Source organism: Sceloporus occidentalis, unplaced genomic scaffold (assembly GCF_023333645.1).
Source record: "Sceloporus occidentalis isolate IW3139 unplaced genomic scaffold, rSceOcc1.0.p SCAF_43, whole genome shotgun sequence".
Lineage (NCBI taxonomy): Eukaryota > Metazoa > Chordata > Lepidosauria > Squamata > Phrynosomatidae > Sceloporus > Sceloporus occidentalis.
The window spans coordinates 4060956-4066952 of NW_028317023.1; positions in this window are offsets into that span (position 1 = coordinate 4060956).

Here is a 5997-nt window from a genome sequence, read left to right on the forward strand (position 1 = left end):
ACGCCGGCTGAGAACCCGGCTTTGCTACTCCTTGTGTTCCTCGCAGCTGAAACGAGGCTCTGATGGGATGGCGAGCCTACGGCTGTAACGTTACATGCCTGGGAGAATTCAGTAATGAGCAGCACAGTGGCCTGTGTCTCCTTTGTAATGCTGCACATGGACAGACCTGTTCCTGTCATCTAATTTGTAGGATACATGGCGTACCCTTATTCCCCTAATCCCTGCTATATCCTACCAATAGGAAGTGATCGCTCACCACTAATATAGAACTAATTTTAATGTGGGTTCTAATGACCGAGGTCAGACAGAGTTGTATTTTAACCCTTTAGGGTGGCAGGGCTTGCGGCCCCTGTGGGGTTAATTTGCACTGTTTGATGGTCCAGCAAAAGACTTCTAAAAGCAAGCTAAGTAGCTGGCTAATGTTTATTTGTTGAATAGAATTGGATCGGAGGAGAAGGCCCAGTTCTGGCACTCAAGAATACCACTCCCTTCTACCTAGAACTTTTCATGTGCGTGTCTGTAAATATTCCTTCTTTTTGTTTGTTACCTGTGTTTGTATCTCATTGGCCATATTCGCTCCTGATCTATAAAACTTGATTGCCAACTGACAAAGTATCAATTGGAACTTGAAGTCATAGTTTTTTTTTTTGTTTTGTTTTTTTGTATTTTCCCTTTTCTTTGGGTGGGCATCATTTAAATGCTGCTATTTGAATTTTTGTGCACTTAAGCTATGTAACCCAGACAAGGGACAGAACATTGATACCAAAAGGGTTTTGTGGTGCTGGTTAAATTGCTTTTGTTTTTACTCTCTGTGTAGTGCCACTTTTTGCATTGATCAGCCATGTCATGTCCTAAGTCCATGTGGCACATGTATGTAAATAGCTGGTTACTGCTAGCTCTGTAGTATCACCTGTCTTAAGAAGCTAAGCCGATTGTAGGTGATTGGCACTCTCACATAAGGGTAGTATTTGTTTTCTTCTACTTGGAATAAGCCAAATTATAAATGTGGCGGCAAGACGGGCGGCATCTCCATCTGCTTAACAGGCGATCATCTTGGTTTGTCATTGGTCCGACTGCTCTGTGCTGCCTTTTGTTCGAGCAATGGATTGTTCATCATGATCACTTGTTGCAAGTCCTTCCAGAAGCTACTCATAATTATTTCTATGCAGTCCCTAATCTACCAGTCTGCTTTATATTCTTGGTACATTACTCTTCAGTGTAGTAGAACATGCATTAGGCAGTATGTCCTCAAATGAATTGCATGGCTGCTTCCTGGGAGTAGTTTTAATCTTGTTGATGCTATCCATTTGGAGGTATGCTAACCTTGAGACCCATGAGATTGGATTCCAGAACACCAATTAATTCAGATGTCTTTATTAAAACATGAGTAAAGGGAAAAGATAGACCTTGTAATAACACATAATAAGATTAATCATTACATGTTCAATTTTGGCGCAAGTAGAGTAGTTGGTTTCAGCTCCATCAATTCACTATTCATCATGAAGGGACAGCACTGGCAGGTTCTCCAGGAAGAAGTGCTGACCTGGCCCTGTATAATTTAATGTGTTTCTTACATTACAATAACACCACACAGCAGGTGATAAAACCATTAAAGCACTCCTAGCATAAAACAAATCTTCAGATGTTGGGGAGCATTATGAAGGTTGGCCCTTCATAATGTATAATGAAGTCAAGAAGTTATAACACCGCTATAGTAAATAGGTCTCAAAGTGCTGGTGGGGAGGTCTGTATCTTTTGTTTACACCAGCTTGTGACAGACTGTCAGGTGTCCATGCATAATCATTAATGGAGGTAGCAGGATTTGAGGTTAACTGATTAGAGACGCCCTAATACTTTATTCCAAGACGGTCTAACCTTTGGATGTCATCCAGTTCTGTAACAGGTTCCAATAAGTAAACAAGGAGTGGCTACTTGCATTATCATGGGAAACGCATGTTTATAGCGAGGTGCTATGCCTCCAGTTCCAGTGATAGTCCAGCCTATTCTGACTTGAGACCTCCGTATATTTAAAAAAGGACTCTGATTATTCCCTCTAATTAAGGATTACCATTAATATTGTATGTGCCAAAAATAGCCTTTTGACCAAATTGATTTATAGGATATATTTTCACTTTAAGGAATTCATTCTCATTTACCGAGGGCTAGGTCTGGAATAAATTCTAGATTTGAGTGACCGTGAATGCCATGATCATCTGCTGGCATTCAGAGGGCTATGTTCAAAGCATTCGTATGTCTCATTTGAAGAGGGTTATTGTAGCACCACCAGAAAACTCCTTAATTCATGTTACAGCTGCCTCTACCATAGCACCGTTCAAGATCCCTTCCCAGATGGACATTTTATTGTGTTGTGGAAATGTTAATGGAAAAATATTCCAGAATAGTCTGTCCTGTGGAAAATGCATTATGTGTATGTTTATCGCTGTCCCCTGGAGCAGGGCGTTTGGGAAAGGCAGGACTACACCTGGTTTGTACCTTGGATAAAATACGGTTTGATCAATCAAATGCAAAATCAAAACAGGATACATCTCTGTGAAATTATATTGTGTACAACATGAAATGTGCTGTAAAGGTGTTACACTTCAAATAAATACTTAAACTAAGTGTTTCAATTTATTGTTTACACTTGGTATTGTATGGTTATTCATGTATATGACTTGGAAGGAAGAGAAGTGAACAGCATAGTCACTTTAACATGATGTCATCATGGGAAATGAGGTGGTGAACTCCTGGCCGCTGATCACTATATTGTCCCCTGTGTTAATGTTTTGCTATAATGAGTCTTGCATTAAATATTGAAGGTCGTCGGTTGTTTGACTGGATCCAGCCATAATCCTTATTGTGAAACTCTGTAGTCCCGTTCTAATACAAATACACGCTATGGTTCTAAGGGGCTACTGTGGGTGTAACTGGTCTTGTGAGGTGTAGGTTGCAAGACGCTTCCTGCCTTAGGAACATGCATGTGGGCTGTGAATGTTCCTTCCACAGCTGCTATGGGGTCAAGAGTGGGCACTGCAAGACCCCCTCTGTGTTATTGTCGGTGACTGTTTATTAATGCTAACTGAAATTGTTAACATGGTTCAAAGACCAACTGACAATGAACATTCTGTATGTAAATAAATATAACAAATGACATGTTGACAAGATTACAGCCCTCCACCAGCTATAGGGATAAATATCAGCCACACCAATTGCTAACAAGTGTATTAAATCTCCGTAGATGGACACTGGCAGTAGTAAGGTCGTACTGAAGAGCAAAGTGACTTTAAACATGACACTGTCATGGGATGTCACAAGTCAGTTTGTCAGATCTGCTCTAGTCCACCATTATTATTGTGAAATGGAAGCACCTAGTAGTAACAGTTGAGCCATAAAGCTGAGTGCTGAAGCATGTAGCATTTAAAAATTTCCTGTTCTCTGTAGCATCACTCAATACAGAGTTCCAAACGCATTATGCAAGATCACTATGCATAATGCCAAGTGTCGGCTAAAGCGGTGTAAAGCACACTGGACTCCGGAGTGATGAATCACACTCTGGGAGTCTGATGGACGAATCTGGGTTTGGCGGATGCCAGTAGACCACTTCCTATGGGAATGCATAGTTCCTTCTGTAAAGTTTGGTAGAGGCGGTATAATGGCCTGGGGCTGTATTTCAGGGCCTCTTCGTTCCAGTGAAGAGTAATGTTAATTCTACAGCATACAAAGACATTTTGGTAACTTGTGTGCTTTGAACTTGGCACCAGTGTGGGGAAGGCCTTTTCCCTTGTCATCCCTGGCAGCAATTATTTAGAGAAGCCTGAACCTGCTCCGTACTACTAGCCCACTAGATGAGCATAGTCAGGCAGCAGATTTTCCTGGCTAAACAAGGAGCAACAGCTCAATGGTGTTTCTTCCTCTTCGGCAACATCCAGGGCAATACAAGACACAGTAGTTAAGAGATTTTGTTACCAGATTTAAATTTCAGAACGCTGGTAAGGCTTTTTGCAGTTGTTGGCTGTGCTTTGACTGTTGTAAGCGTTTTATACTGCTTACTGGAGTTGGATACTTTGCCTACTTTTTTTTTTTCCGCTGCTGCTCGTCAGGAACCACAAACCAGATTGAGGTGATGCGAGCCGTTAAGTCACCTTTACAAAAAAAAAACATCTGGAACGGGTAGTCGGACGAATCAGGATCCAAAGAAAGGAAGTCGGCTAGGCCAGGATCATACACAGAGAAATCACAATCTAATGGAGAAGGCACAAAGCAGTAAGAGACCATGCAAGGGCAGAGAGCTACTGAGCCTTAGCAGCAAATTAGCCAGAGCACTGCATGGAAGAGGCTGGCTGATTAACAGGTAACCGTAGAGACAGCTTGTTAGTCATGAGCTGTATTTGTACTGAGCAGAGAAGCAAGTAGTGGAGCGGACTGCTGCATGAGTGAGTTAATAGTTTTATTTCTTTGGGGGATATTGTTGTAGCAGGTTCCTCTTAACCCCTCTGAGCCTGTAAAATGTCTTGCTTGCCCGCACACATTTCTAAAAAGCCTCTGCCACAACTAAGCATATCGCTTGTTCTGTTTGTAAGGAGACCTTACAAGATCCTCTGTTCCTCGTGTGTGTGGGCCAAGGAGTTGGCAAATGAAAGGAGAGAATTTATGAACTGGATGAGCTTTGAAATGCAGGCTGCACTCCTTCAGCTGAAAAGCTTGCCCAATCTTCAACCTCCAGTTAAGGAGAAGAAGCACTCACCCTCTATGCCTATGAAGGGGAACCCTCATCAAACCCTGAGCAGGAGTTGCTATCCTAAGAGAATCTCTCATCTGAAGAAAGAGACATTCTTGACCAATCTTACTTCTTCCCTATGGATCCCATTTTGTTCAAGTTAGGGTCTGCAGTCAAGATAATGTTAAACTTGGCTGGACCTAAGCTTGAAACTAAGGGTGTAGACCTTTTCCAGGGTTACTCCAGGAAATCTAAGTTATATCCTTTACATGAGACCCTGGCAAACATTAAGGAAGAATGGAAAAATTCTATGGAAATGGAAGTTGAGCATATATAAAAGAGTGAAGAAACTCTTCCCCTTTCAGGGATCACTCTGCCCTGTGGTTCCTTCCTAAGGTGGACCCAGCGGTAGCCAATGTCTCCAAAAGAACTGTACTTCCAGTGGAGGATGCTGCCCATTTTTCTGACCACATGGACAGGAAAGCAGAAGGTGCCCTTTGGAAGGCTTTTGTGGATATTTCTTCCAACATCAAACCTTGTACTGCCTCGAAGACCTAACAGCTAAAGCTTTAGAAAGAGACCTTTCCAGAAATGTATTGATCTTTGCCTCTGCATTCAATTTTCTCTATGATGCTGCTATTGAAAGTCTAAGCATGTCAGCCAGGCCCCATGCTCTAACCGTTCTGGCTCATAGGGGCTTGTGGCTAAGTAGCTGGTCTGCTGATAGGGCCTCTAAGAGCAAGTTGTGTTCCATGCCCTTCCTGGACAGAACTATTTGGTCCAGCATTGGATTCCTTGCTAGAGATAACTGCTGGAGATAAATTCTGGCTGCCCCAGAAAAAGTTTCCTAAAAAGAGTCTCTCCTTTTGTGGCTTCTGGGTTCAAGAAAATCTGCTCCGCTCAAGATCTTCCAGAGGTAAGCCCTATGCATCAAGGAGACTTGAAGCTCATGGCAGTGGGGAGAGGTGGTGACGGGAACATCTTTCGTAAGTTCTGATGTTAGTTCTTCCAAGTAGGCGTCCCTCTGACTTTCTTCTTGGAGGACTGGAAGAAGATTACTTCAGACACCTGGGTCTTACACATGATCAGTCAAGGTTACAGTATGGAAATTCAGGCAAAGCCCCCTCCTCATTTTCTGATCTCTATCCATTCAAGCTCCAGAGCCCGACAGTTAGCTCTAACTTAAAAGGTGCAATCATTCTTGAACAAGAATGTGATCATTCCGCTATCACCCAAAGGTCAAGGCAAGGGATGGTATTTTTGGGTCTTTGTCGTTCTAA